The sequence below is a fragment of the Callithrix jacchus genome, chromosome 6, assembly GCF_049354715.1.
Source record: "Callithrix jacchus isolate 240 chromosome 6, calJac240_pri, whole genome shotgun sequence".
Classification (NCBI taxonomy): domain Eukaryota; kingdom Metazoa; phylum Chordata; class Mammalia; order Primates; family Cebidae; genus Callithrix; species Callithrix jacchus.
Window position 1 is genome coordinate 150,094,209 of NC_133507.1, and position 14,086 is coordinate 150,108,294.

Genomic DNA, 14,086 nt, shown 5'->3' on the forward strand with positions numbered 1-14,086 from the left:
GTTTTCTCCTCCTTCTACCTAGCTAAGACCTACTCTCTCTAAACTCCTGAATAAATTATTACTTGTAATATTAAGTGGTATAATGATTGGTAACTTTCCTATTGGTATGTTACCAATTAGTGTTTCTTGAATCCCAAGGGCCTTACATATTTTAGATACTTAATACATAGGTAAGGAAAATAATATTGGTGGCAGTGCATAGGAGGGAGCCCTGTAGATGAAGAGGAGAAGTTTCTTATACAATCTTTTTAAGCCAGGATCTACCCTCGTAAGAATGAAGCAGAACAGAGTAGGAGATTGGCAGGAATTGAAAATAGTCCCTGTCAGACATCAACTAGTGATGAGGAGGCTGTCGTCTCAAGAAGCTCTGTGGATTTTCTAACAATGAAAATTTCATAGGTAGATTTGAAAATATAAGTTATTCCAGGTAGATATTCTTTTTTAGCATCTTGTGTAGGCAACCTCATAATACTCATTAGTCCTCTCTAGCTGAAAACCAATCTTTTAAAATATTGGTGGCATGATTATCTTGGATTACTTTTCTTCACTAGACCTTCACAAAATATGTCCATTTTTAGGCAGTACTGATTGTAATGTCCGTTGTTTTCCACCTCCACCCTACCACCACAGATGAATCTGCAGGTTAGTGGGAGATGATTCTTCAGAGAGATAACATCACATCTCAGGAACAGGAAATTTCCCTGAAATGTCTTTGCACACTATTTTACTTCTTTGAAAACTTATTTCTAATTTTCTCTAGTCCTGAAGATTTGGAAAATTTAAGTAAATTATATATTAATTGTTTTGAATCTGATTAGGATTTTAACATTTAAAGAAAGTTAATTCAATGAAAACAATATACTCTAAAGAATTATGATTGTCCCTAGGATAATCCCTACAAAGGATGACAAGAAAGACCAAAAAAAAAAAAAAAAAAAAAAAGCATTCACTATGGACTACCAAAAATGGCAGCTTCATGGAGAAGATCTATTTTCAACAGAGTCTCAACTGATTAGTTCTTGGTAAATAGTGATTTAAGAGAGAGAAAGAGATTTGAAGTAGAAGTTCAGAAAATCAAATTCAAGAAAGAGAAAAGAGTGTTTTAAGAAAAAAGTAATCCTGGTATATGTAAAGTTTAACCGTTCAACTATTAACCAATAAGACTTCTACACGATCTATCATTATTTCCCTTGTTACCACGTTTGATAGAAAACTGAGTCACGTTTTGGATTCTATTACATTACCTATCCTCAGCCCTGGTTTCTTTGTCATAGCTTAGTTTCATTTCTTTTATTTCCTTTTTATTTCTTTGATTTTCATTTGATCCTGCATTAATTGCACTATATTTTGCTTTTTTCTATTATCAGCTTTATAAAATAATGTTATATAAGTAAGAATGTTGAAAAAAATACATTTATTTAAAAAAAAGTTATAGAGGTTGGTGAAAGAAAGAAATCTAGGGAAATGGAATATGATTCCAAAATGTGACTAGCTTTGAGTGCCATGTGAGAGAAAAAAAATATTTTATGGATAAAGAAGAACAATTACATTTTTAGCCACAGCAAAATAATGTAAGCATAGTTATGCATTGTGAAGATAGTAGTAAAATACATGAGAGGTTGGAGGAAAATGAAAAACAGGTAAACAGCAATGAAGTACTTGAAATAGTTTATTTACTTTTAAACAAGGAACTCATATAACTCAATAGGAAAATAAAACAAAACCAAAAACTAATAATCTGGCTAAAAAAATGGGAAAAGGACTTCAAAAGACTTATTTTTTTCCAAAAGAAGACATACATATGACTAACAGGTATATGCAAAGGTGCTCAGCCTCACTAATGATCCAGAAAATGCAAATCAAAACCATGATGAGATATCATCTTACACTTGTCAGTATGTCTATTACCAAAAAGATGAAATACAACATTTGTTGGTGAGAATGTGAAGAAAAGGTGACCCTTGCACACACTATTGGTGATAATGTAAATTGTTACAGCCATTATAAAAAACAGTATAGTTTCTCAAAAAATTAAAAATAGAACTATCACATGATTCGGCAATCCCACTCCTGGGTATATATTTATAAACATTGAAATTGGGATTTCAAAACCAAAGTAACTAGGACCAACAGAAAGTAAGAGAAAAATAGAAAGCAGAGAGCCAGTAAGGGAAACCAGAAACTTTGTGCATATATTCCAACCAAGTCCTTGAACTACATGTGTATCAGGTAGATTAGAAGCCATTTTCAATAATATTTGAGCTATTATCTCCACATGCAAGAGAGAATGAGGACTTTGTGTCTAACCAAACTTACTGTGCACTAAAGTAAAAAATATCAGCATCACTTTTTGGATGAGTCTGAGAATCTAGAGTCCCCACAACATAGTATTTGCAATGTTTATAATACAAACCAAATTTACACAACATGAGGGACAAAATGTATGAACGATTATCAAGAGAAAAGACAATAAACTGGGCCTAACCCTAAGATTACCCTGAATTTTGAAATATGTGAAATGGACCATTTATGAGTTATTACAATTATATTTTGTGAGGTAAAGGCAAAAATGACTATAATTAACTTAAAAAATAGGAAACCTCAACAAATAGAAAAAAATTTAAAGAACCCAATTGTAATTTGATAACTGAAAAATGTATGAAATAAAATAATTTAGTACCTGAGATTAAGAGCTGAATGATTATGACAGAGGAGAGCTGGTGAACTTGAAGATGGATTTTAAAAATCAAATCTGAAGAATACAGAAGTAAATTTTACAAAATGCACAGAGTCACAAGGACCTGTGGGAAAATATAAAAACTGTAACAAACGAAGTTTGGTGAGGCAGAATGTATTCTAAGGAAAATATAACTAGAGGAGGGACATATAAGCAAACTGCAGAAAAGTAAAGATAAAATTAAGAAAGTGGCTAAAGAGAAAGTCATGAAATAAGCCAGAGTAAAACAAAACATTTTACACAAAGAAAGAACAATTCCAACTTCAAACGACGATGGAGTCTCTATCAGAAGTCAAGAACAACAGAAGAGAGTGGAACACCATTTTCGGGGTACATAAAGAAAAATATAAAGTTCAAACAAGGAGAGCTTTCAGATCACTGTAGATAGTATTTAAACTTGTAAAACGAGAGACATATGAAGAGTGATTGTGCATGATTAGTACAGCTCAGATAAATTATCCCCCAGGCAAATGAAGAGTCTTAGAGTGATGAATGCCCATTAGAGGAGCAATACTCTGGCTCCAGTAAACACATTGTGCTCAGTCATCAGCTGAAAGTAATTTAGATAGAGCTGCAAGAAATTTATGGTGTATCTTGAACTTGCAGCAGCTGGAAATTGAAAGTTCTCTTTCTTTCATTTCAGGCAATTCTTTCTTAAAAGAGATACAGGCAGCACATTCTCATTACTGCCACAATAGGAATCAGAGAATTATATCTCATAATAGCATGTTAATTATTAAAAGCATGTGTCCATTCAAAAGTGAAAAATTTCCCTTGACAAGTATTTACCTTAAAGACTGTATTCATTATATAAACTCATATAACAACCCCAAAATGTATTAGTTTAATGACAATCATCTTATTTACTTTCAAAGCTGTGGCTTAGCAAATTTGGCTGTGCTCAGCTGGGTGGTTTTCTGTTGCTCTTACTTGGGGTAACCATATGGCTGCAGTTTTTTGATGACTCAAGTGGAGCTCTATGGTTTGCAGTGCCTCACACTAATGTCTGGAGTGTCTCTCTCTTGAAATACCTGGCTTCTCCAAAAGGTCTTTCAAGTAATCAAGCTTAAATGAGCAAACACTCTTCAAGTTTCTTATTGTTTTACATTTGCTGATGTTTCACTAACCAAAGTAAGACACATGGGCAAGCCCAGAGTCAATGAGGGCAAACTACACTCATGTGGAAATACAGAAAAGCAAGAACTACTGGGGGCCTTTACTGTGACAAACCACCACAGTGACTGATTGTATCTTAAAAATAAAAAAAGGAAAATCAAAGATGTTTAATTTTTGTATTGAAATAATTTAAAATGTCATGCTATTATTGGTCAGAAAGGCAATATGGATAGGTGGTTTATTTTTAACATAAGAATTTAGAAATATTGTCCATATTTTCTTCTGTAATTCCAGGTGTTAACCTATTGCTGATATTATATTATTTGCCCTTAAATAAACAGAGTTCCTATGTTTTTAGGCATATCACTATAAAAATGTATCAAAACAAGGACAAAAGATTGAGTAGAAGGAGCAAAAGAAATAATCAACAGAGTAGATAGACAACCTGAGGATGGAAGAAAATATTTGAAAACTATGCATCTGACAGAGGACTGATATTTAGAATTCACAAGGAAATAAAACAACTAAAAAAATAACTCCATTAAAATGTGGGAAAAATACATAAATAGATATTTTTCAAAAGAAGTCATAAATGGCCAAAAAGTATCCAAAAAATTGCTCAGCATTACTAATCATCAGAGAAATTCAAATTAAAACTGCAATGAGACACTGTCTTACATCAGTCAGAATGATTATCTAAAAAAGTCAAAAAATAACAGATGTTTGCAGGGACATCGAGAAAAGGGAACACTTACACACTGCTGGTGGGAATGTGAATTAGTACAGCCTCCATAGAAAACAATATGAGGATTTCTCCAAGAACTAAAAATAGAGCTACCCTTCAATCCACTACCACTACTAGGTATCACCTAAAAAGAAAAAAAGACATCATTATGTTAAAAAAATACCCACACTTGTATGTTTATTACAGCATTATTCACAATAGCAAGGAGATAGAATTAAGTATCCATCAATAGACAACTGAATAAAGAAAACGTGGTATAAATGTACATACCATGGAGTACTATTAAGCCATTAAAAATATAAAATCATCTATTTTGCAGCAACCTGGATGAAAGTGATGACCATTATCTTAAGTGAAACAAATCAGAAACAGAAAGTCAAATGCCACATGTCCTCAATTATAAGTGGGAGTTAAATAACATGTACATATGAACTTAGAGGATGGGCTGATAGTCACTGAAGACTGGGAAGGATGAGAGGGGTGGAAGGAGGTGGGAGATGAGACATGACTTAATGGGTCCAATGTACACTAATCAGGTGATGTTTACACTCAAAGTTCAGACTTCACCACTTTGCAGTATACCCACATTACAAGATTGCACTTGTAACCCATATATTTACACAAATTTAAAACAAAAAGATTGAGTGGAAGAGACTCAGTTAAGCTTCCTCAGAGAAGCCTTGTTATATGCATTAACACTTTTAAAAAGAAGGTAACTATCTTTTAAATGTTAATTTCTGGGTGTGAGTCTAACCTGCTGATCTGAGCCTATATTTTGAAACCCTATCCATCATTCAAACATTCATTGAAATTACTAAAGTATTACATTGGGGGGAGTGGGGAGAAATCACATCTCTAAGAAACCAGCAAAATATATATGTATCATCATGCCTGAAAAATCATAAATTTAACAAAGACACCGTGCAGGTGAACCCATGATACACTGCTTAGAGAGGAAGAGTCATCCTTAGGAACCATGAAGGGCCACATGGACTCACTAAAGCCCCTCATGCAGAGTTCTAGACACTGGATAGTGAACAGACACATGGATGTCACCAGAAAGTAAAGCTTGACCTTTTCATAATTTCTAAGATACATGCAATGGGTGGAGAACACAGAGATGATCATTTTAATGCAGAACAAAAACCATGAACTGAAAGTGATAGTACGCTACCTAAGGAAAGTGCACTGAAAAAAAATAGACTCCAAATGAGGGCATGTACGTTAGATAAAGGGCTTAAGAATGAGAGGGAGGAGGGAGGTGCTGGTGTATCTTTGGCTCTGATTCCTTTCAAGGGAAATTGTGAGTCTCTTGTATACAGGAAATGTATGAAAGCCTCATAATTTTAAAGTGCCGCTGGTTATACTGGGTACATGTTATTACGTTTCTCACTTAAATGTTTACCAAAGTAATGAGATAACTCAGGAAGTGAACATTTCATTCTCCTGTTTAGTCTTTCTAGCTTGCTTCTCATTTCTTCTTAATGAATTTGAAAAATCCTGGTTTTTAATATATACATAAATTTTCAGAAAGAAAGCTGATCTTCAAAATTATCCTCACAATAGCCAAGAGGAATATAATAATATATTTATGAATTTCGCTCTGTAAAATTGAAGTATAGCAGAGCTTAAAATATAATTTTTTAAAGAAAATTATTTTAAAATACTTATTATTGAATATTTAATATTTTTAATAATAATATTAAAAATCCTGCCTATTAGAAATGGCTCTATAGAACAAGAATAACCACCAATGTTGTATGAACAAATCTAATTCCCCCTTTCACTTCATACCTAGAAAATAACCTGTTTTACTCTCTTTCCTTGCTTTGCCCACTTGCTGTTGGTGGTGGAGGTGGTTTGTTTGCTTGTTTTCAGCATCCCTTTCTCATTTCTCATGCTTTCAGAAACAAATAATTTTTAAACTATTCAAATAATTGTTTGAATATTCATTTGAATATTTTTAAACAACATATGGCCTGAGCTCAGAGACTATTTCTCTACTAAATCATTCTGTTCTAAATGATTTGTATGTAGTATCTCTTGTATTTCAACAATGCTCCAAAATGGAAATATTATCCCTATTGTGCATTTCTGGACATGTTCACAATGCCAGTGAGAAAAAGAGTAGGGATCTGATGACAAAATTCTCTAACCTCATTATTCTATCAACCACAAAATCAGACACAGAGTCAATTAGTTACAGGTCTTTCCAATGTAAAGCTCTCACCACAATTTTAGACGTTGACACCACAGATTGCACTATTTCCTCTATGTAAAGCAGCCACAAAAATTTCAAGTCAGCTGAGAAAATGAGATTTGAGGAAGAAATACATTATATTTTCATAATCCATACAATTTCTGGGGGTTTAATTTCCAGTTGCCCCTTTCTGGATTGACAATCACCACAGTTATGTAGTATTTCGTGTGGAGCTCAGGCACCGTGGAAAAGCCTAAGGTGATTCTAAGCATCCTAAAGTTGGCTGGCATCCCTGTGAAAAAAGTGATTTGGGGAGGGGAGATAAAAGCCCTAAACACTGTGTTGGAATGACAGAAATAAACCAACTGTTTCACAACTTCCTCCAGCTAAACTGTGAGCTGCTGCGCCATCATCTCTGCACCTGTGGACTGGGAGTGATGGTTCCCGGAGAGCAACAAAAACGCCAGCTTTGTAATGTCTAGGTTCTAAACATGCCACTGGATATACAACAGGACATATCAGCAAAGGGAAGCAGAGGCAGGGAGAGAAACCCACTGCGTCCACTTGAGCTTACTGCGGGACGGAGCCACTGGGCTTTGCGGCAGGGACGGCAGGAGGACAAACAAGAAATGAGAAGATGATGTTGGAGAGACTTTTGCCTGAGCCCACAGCGAGGAAATTGGATTGGTTTGTACAAATTGCTCTTTGCACACCCAGGTTTGTTACTATGAAAATGTATTATGATAAAATTTAAGATGAAATCTACCCAACGTAACGAATATTATGACAAGCCATATGATAAAATTTAAGATTAAATCTATTCAATGTAACGAGTATTGTGGAAAAAAAGTGAAAACACAAGCCAGCAACATTTGAGTCCCTTCCCAGCCCATTGCCGAATTACCAATTGATCCCCTTGTGCCTATATCCTCATTTGTAGAAGAGACACTTTATCCAACTCAGACACAATTCAGTTATGCAGACTGAACCACACAGAAGTCGAGCTTCTCTTCTTTCTGACAGTGTCTCTTCTATTTTCTCAGAACCTTAAAGCTGAGAGTAAGAAAAAAATGAGACATGGGTCATGTATAATCATTTTATCTTCCTAGGGGTTGTCTTAAGTATGTACTCATCATAACTCAAAATATAATGAGATCGTCTCTGGAACTTTCTATCTAAGGATGACGATAAATGTAACAAAGTTGCAGGCTGATTTAAATAATTGTTAATTCTATCTGGGGCAAATTACATACCTCTGGGTACAAACCAGAGAGTTTATCAGAAGTACTCATGTTCTATTTTCCTTAGAAGGATATGGAAATAGACACTTCTCTCTCTTTAGGAATATCAACTACCCAAGAGTCATTTGCATAACTTCATTGTTTACACAGTCAGCACACTGAGCAGTCTTGTATCTCAGAGGCTGCTCTAGGCATAGCAGAAAGAAAACAGGAATCCTGTTGTCATAATAGAAAATAAACAAAATAAATAGGCAAAATAGAGAGTATTTTAGAATGTAAGTGTCATAAAGAAAAACTAAGTACAAAAAAAGTAGAAGGATTGGGTCACCGTTTTAAATAAGTACCCTCAGAAGGTTCTACCTGGGTGAAACAGGAAGGGAGGAGCAAGGCATGTGGATGTCTGCGGAGAAAGCTGTTCCAGGCAGAGGCAACCGCAGATGCAAAGGCCCAGACGCAGTGGTTTTCCATGTGTGTCTGCAGCAGTCCCTTGCAGTTCTGCTCTGGCAGTGGGGCATGCCTGCCTGGCTTTCCACCGCATTGTGTCCATCCTCCCATGCTCCATGCTCTTCTTTGCTCCACCATCTTCTCTGTCTAGACCCTTCTTTTTTTTTCCAAATACTTGCACAATTATGTAGGTTATTATTGCATAACAATCATAGTAATCTGCTCCCTTGATCACACCCTAATTTTTATGGTTTTATACGTCAAACTTCGAAAGTCACCACAGTGCATTGTAATATGAAGATTTATTGGAACAGGCCTGTAATTGGTCAGAGCTGTTTTGTGGAAGTACCTGCAGAATGCTACCCTGTGATACTGTTGTGCTGAAATCATGGGACAGAGAAGGAGGTCTGGGGCGTTTTGTACTGGCTCATCAACATTGTTTCTTGAAGGCAGTGAGATTAATGACACGTACCTGGGCTCAGTGAGACCTCCAATGGATGTCAAGAGCTCAGCTGATCAGGGGGAGAGAAAGAGAGAAAGCTGGGCTGCCAGGAATCAGAGTAACTAATTCAATCAATGGGACAAAAGTTAAAGAGTTAATCCTTTAATCATCTTTAATCACTTACTGCAATGGCATAAGCAAGAGTCTAAAACCAAAGACAGCACCCTCTCCCCCTGTTCTATTTCCCCCCCAGAACCATGGGGAAAATGGGTGAAAAAGGGAACAAGTGGAGAGGCACTGACCAAGGGTCAGGGAGACCCAGTGCAGACAGGTGGTCATCACATTGTTGAGGGAGCCTGAATGAAAGGTTCTGGTGGGTTTATGGACCCAGAAGCGTATGGTGGGCAGTACGGAGAAAGGACTGGAATTGGAAAAGCACTGAGTCATGGGAAACGGTTGGTTTCAGCAGAGGCACCTGAAGAAGGCCTCTGCCCAAGGCCTTAGATTGAGAGACTTAGGAATAAGGTGTAGGGACAAGAAAGGCAAACACTGTGCTGAAATGACTGGGAAATAAACCATTTCACAGCTTCCTCCAGCTAAACTGTGAGCTGCTGGGCCACCATCATCTGCACCTGTGGACTGGGAGTGATGGTGCCCAGAGAACAACAAAAATGCCAGCTTTGTAATTTCTAGGTCCAAAACATGCCACTGGATATACAACAGGACATACCAGCAAAGGAATGCAGAAGCAGGGAGAGAAACCTGCTGTGGCCACCTGAGCCTGTGGCCACCTGAGCCTACTGTGGCCACCTGAACCTGCTGTGGTCACCTGAGCCTACTGTGGCCACCTGAACCTACTGTGGCCACCTGAGCCTACTGTGGCCACCTGAACCTCCTGTGGCCACCTGAACCTGCTGTGGCCACCTGAGCCTACTGTGGCCACCTGAACCTACTGTGGCCACCTGAGCCTACTGTGGCCACCTGAGCCTACTGTGGCCACCTGAACCTCCTGTGGCCACCTGAGCCTACTGTGGCCACCTGAACCTACTGTGGCCACCTGAGCCTACTGTGGCCACCTGAGCCTACTGTGGCCACCTGAACCTACTGTGGCCACCTGAGCCTACTGTGGCCACCTGAGCCTGTTGTGGCCACCTGAGCCTGCTGTGGGGTGGAGCCAGGGGTGTGAGAGCACGACAAGCCAGGGGCCTGAGTCCTAGGATGCAACTCCCCTCACAGACTGCAGTGCCCTGGCTCTACCACGCCTGGTGTGGGAAGGGCAGCTCCTCTTGCGAGGACAGCCAGGGAAAGCCTTCATAATCACTCACGGTCAGGCATGAAAAATCACCCCTAGATTTTCAGTCAGGAGCCAGAATCCTCAGTCCAGCTCCATCACTGGGGCTAGTCACACAGAAACAATTTTCCTATATGACAAGCAAAGTATAAGGAGCCTCAGCTAAGACTCTTGGGCTCCCAAGTTCTGTTTCTTTCTCTCTCTGTTTCTCTCTCCTTCTCTCTCTCTCTCTTTCTCTCTTTCCCTCTGTCTCTCTTTCTTTCTCCAGTTCTTTCCTGACAGAATCTTGCTCTGTCACCAGGCTGGAGTGCAATGGCGTGATCTCAGCTCATTCAACCTCCACCTCCCGGGTTCAAGTGATTCTCCTGCCTCAGCCTCCTGAGTAGCTAGGACTACAGATGCATGCCACCATGCCCAGCTAATTTTTGTATTTTTAGTAGACATGGGGTTTCACTGTGTTGGCCAAGATGGTCTCGATCTCTTGACCTTGTGATCCACCCATCTTGGCCTCCCAAAGTACTAGGATTACAAGCATAAGCCACCACACCAAGCCTAGTTCTGTTTTTTTCTGTGCACATAAATAGTTCCTGATTCAAGAGGGAAAAATAGGTCCAATATGGTCCCACAGAGAGAGGCCAGCTGGAACCCACACCCGCCTTCTGCCATCTCCTTATTCTGTGGCATCCTCTGACTATAATGTATTTTCCTTAATTTTTTAGTGAAATTGAATCCTTTTCCTTCGATAAATTGAAAGTGACTAAGCACTCTCATTAAGGTCCTCTGTATCTTCTTCAGCAATATCCAGCTGCCACCGTTAGCGCACACAGGCCAGGAAAGTCTCCCTTCCATCCCTGCCCCAATCACCAGATTCCCTCCCTGGGAGAAACAAGTGTTATAAAGGCGATGGAAGTGTCCTTCAACAGATATTTCATCCACACTTGAGGTAATGTATATAAATATTTCTTCCTATTTCACACAAATAGGATCATTTTGTACAAACTGTTCTGTTTGTTGTTTTAGTTAAGAAGTTATCTTTTAGAGTTTTAATTTTACTAAAACTTATTTAATACAAAGTTACAGGTTCTTTCTTTTATACAGAAGCTGTGTTTTTCAAATATGATCATTCTTGGTCCCATTTCTGTAACTTTTATTATATGTCTATATAATGTGTAAAAGCTTAAGCCATAATACTGACATTCCAATAAAGTTACATCACATTGTTGTTGCTGCTGTTTTAAATAAAACCAGAGCCCCAGTAGGGTTAGAAAATTGTTCAATCCCAATCACGTTTGGCAAGAGGAGGTTCCTTCCTTTCCCTGCATTGTCTGAGAACCCTAGAGGATTATAGATGTGAAGGTGGTGGGAGGCTTTGCCCTGTGTCCACGGCGGTGGGCATCGTGCTGCGAACATAGTTGTCAGCAGTACCAGGCATCCCACCTTCTTTGATCCCTGAGCACTCAGCCTTCCAACAGCAGTTCCTTCACCAGTGATGAGAATTGAGAGCCACGGGCTTCCCCAAACTCATTCAACCCCATAAGCAAGAGTGCTGCATGCAAGAGGGACATGGTACCATTATTTTTAAAAACCATTATTATTTTTACCACTCTTTGTACAAAAATACCAAAAGTCAGGTTTGTTTATCTCTGTACCTCTCTTTTCAAAGGGTCTTGTCACTTCACCTTCTACAGCCCTGGAGCCTTCCCCTTTCTTGGACCATCCTTGCTAATGCCCTCAGTGGGCATCAAACATGAAGCTGTTTCCTAACTTGCCTTCCACACTGCACAGTCCTCCCATCATGGGTCTGAAGTCTCCAGAAGTTATTCAATAACATGGAAGCTTAGGCTGTTCTGTTATTTCCAGTATCCCAAAGGAAACCAGCAAGAAGCCATTTTTCTATACGTCCTATTAAGTTAGAAGCTTCAGGTGGTAGAATCATCATAAATCCAGGCTAAGCCTTGGACATCAGTCATGCTTCACACTGTGTCTCCCTTCTGCTGACTCTATTGTGCTGTGTTTCAAAGGTTCTGAATAGATTGTTCCACAGTCTCTGGAGCTGAAAAGAATTAAAACATGAACTCCTGAGGTGTCAGGTTTTGATTTTCTTTCTTCGCAGCATCTAGCTGCCCTGGAGTATTAAAGATTCTTGCCCTCTCACAACCCCCTCAAGAAGCAGCCAGAATGACAAAGTCGTTCAGCAATTTCCTCAAACTTTATAAGGATTTGTCTGAAATGGGGAAAACATATCACCTATGAAAAAAGTTATTTCTATTTTTGACAAGGACTTTTCCAATTTTATTTTAAATTTATAACACTATTTCTGTATTGTTTTAAATTAACTTTAGCAGAACGTGATTGTAGTAGTTTGAATAATGAACCCCAGGCTAAAAGTTCATAATCCCTGCATCCCATCAAGACTGCCTTATATGTCAAAGACTTTGCAAATATGTCAACAGTCTTCACACCAGAAGATGATCCTGGATTATCCAGTTGAGGTTTAAGTGTAATCACAGGTATCCTTACCTGTCAGGTAAATTTCCCTCAGAGGGAGATTTGATCACACATAAAGAGAAATGTAAAAATAGAACAGAGAGATTTTTATATGCTGGCCTCAAAGACTGAAGTGATGTGGCTGTAAGCCAAAGAATGCCATGACCACCTGAAGCTGGAAGGACCTAGAAACAGACCATCCCCCACAGCAGGGGTCCCCAAACCCTGGGCCATGAACCTGTACCAGTTCTTGGCCTGTTAGGAACCGGGCTGCACAGCAGCAGGTGAGTGGTGGGTGAGTGAGTGAAGCTTTATCTGTATTTATGGATGGTCCCCATTGTGGCATTACTGCCTGAGATCTACTTCCCATCAGATCAACAGCAGCATTAGATTCTCACAGGAGCACAAACTCTATTGTGAACTGTGCAGGCAAGGGATCTAGGTTACATGCTCCTTATGAGAATCTAATGCCTGATGATCTGTCACTATCTCCCATGGCCCCCAGATGGGACTGTCTAGTTGCAGGAAAACAAGCTCAGGGCTCCCACTGATTCTACATTTTAATGAGTTATAATTATTTCATTATTTATTACACCGCAAAAATAATAGAAATAAAGTGCACAATAAATGTAATGTGCTTGAATCATCCTGAAACCACCCGCACCCCAAGCACTCGTCCCTGGGAAAAATTGTCTTCCCCAAAACCAGTCCCTGGTGCCAAAAAAAGGTAGGGGACTGCTGCCCTAGAGCCTCCAGAGGGAGTCTAGCCCTTCTGATACTTTGATTTTGGCTCAGTGATGCTGATTTTGTGCTTCCATTCTCCACATATGTGAGAAAACAAAACTCTTTGTTTTAAGCCACCAAGTTTGTGATAATTTCTTATAGCAAACAAATGAAACTAATAAAATAATAAAGTACCATTTTAAAATGAGAAATGCTTCAAAATGTAGTCTTTTTCCCAGCTGTGGTGGCTCATGCCTGTAATCCCAGCACTTTGGGAGGCCGAGGCAGGTGAATCACCTGAGGTCAGGAGTTTGAGACCAGCCTGGACAACATGCTGAAACCCCATATCTATGAAAAATACAAAAATTAGTTGAGCATATGGCAGGTGCCTGTAATCCCAGCTACTTGGGAGGCTGAGGCAAGAGAATTGCTTGAGCCTGGGAGTCAGATGTTGCAGTGGCAGAGATCATGCCATTGTACTCCACTCCAGCCTGGGCAACAAGAGCAAATCTCTGTCTCAAAAACAAAGAAACGAACAAAATGTAGTATTTTGAAGATGCAAAGTTAAAGACAAGGAGAAAAAAACCTATAGCTAGAGAAAAATTCGTTTTTCAATATTCCAGCTCTTTTTTTTCCCTGTGTCCCAGAGAAGCTTTCCCA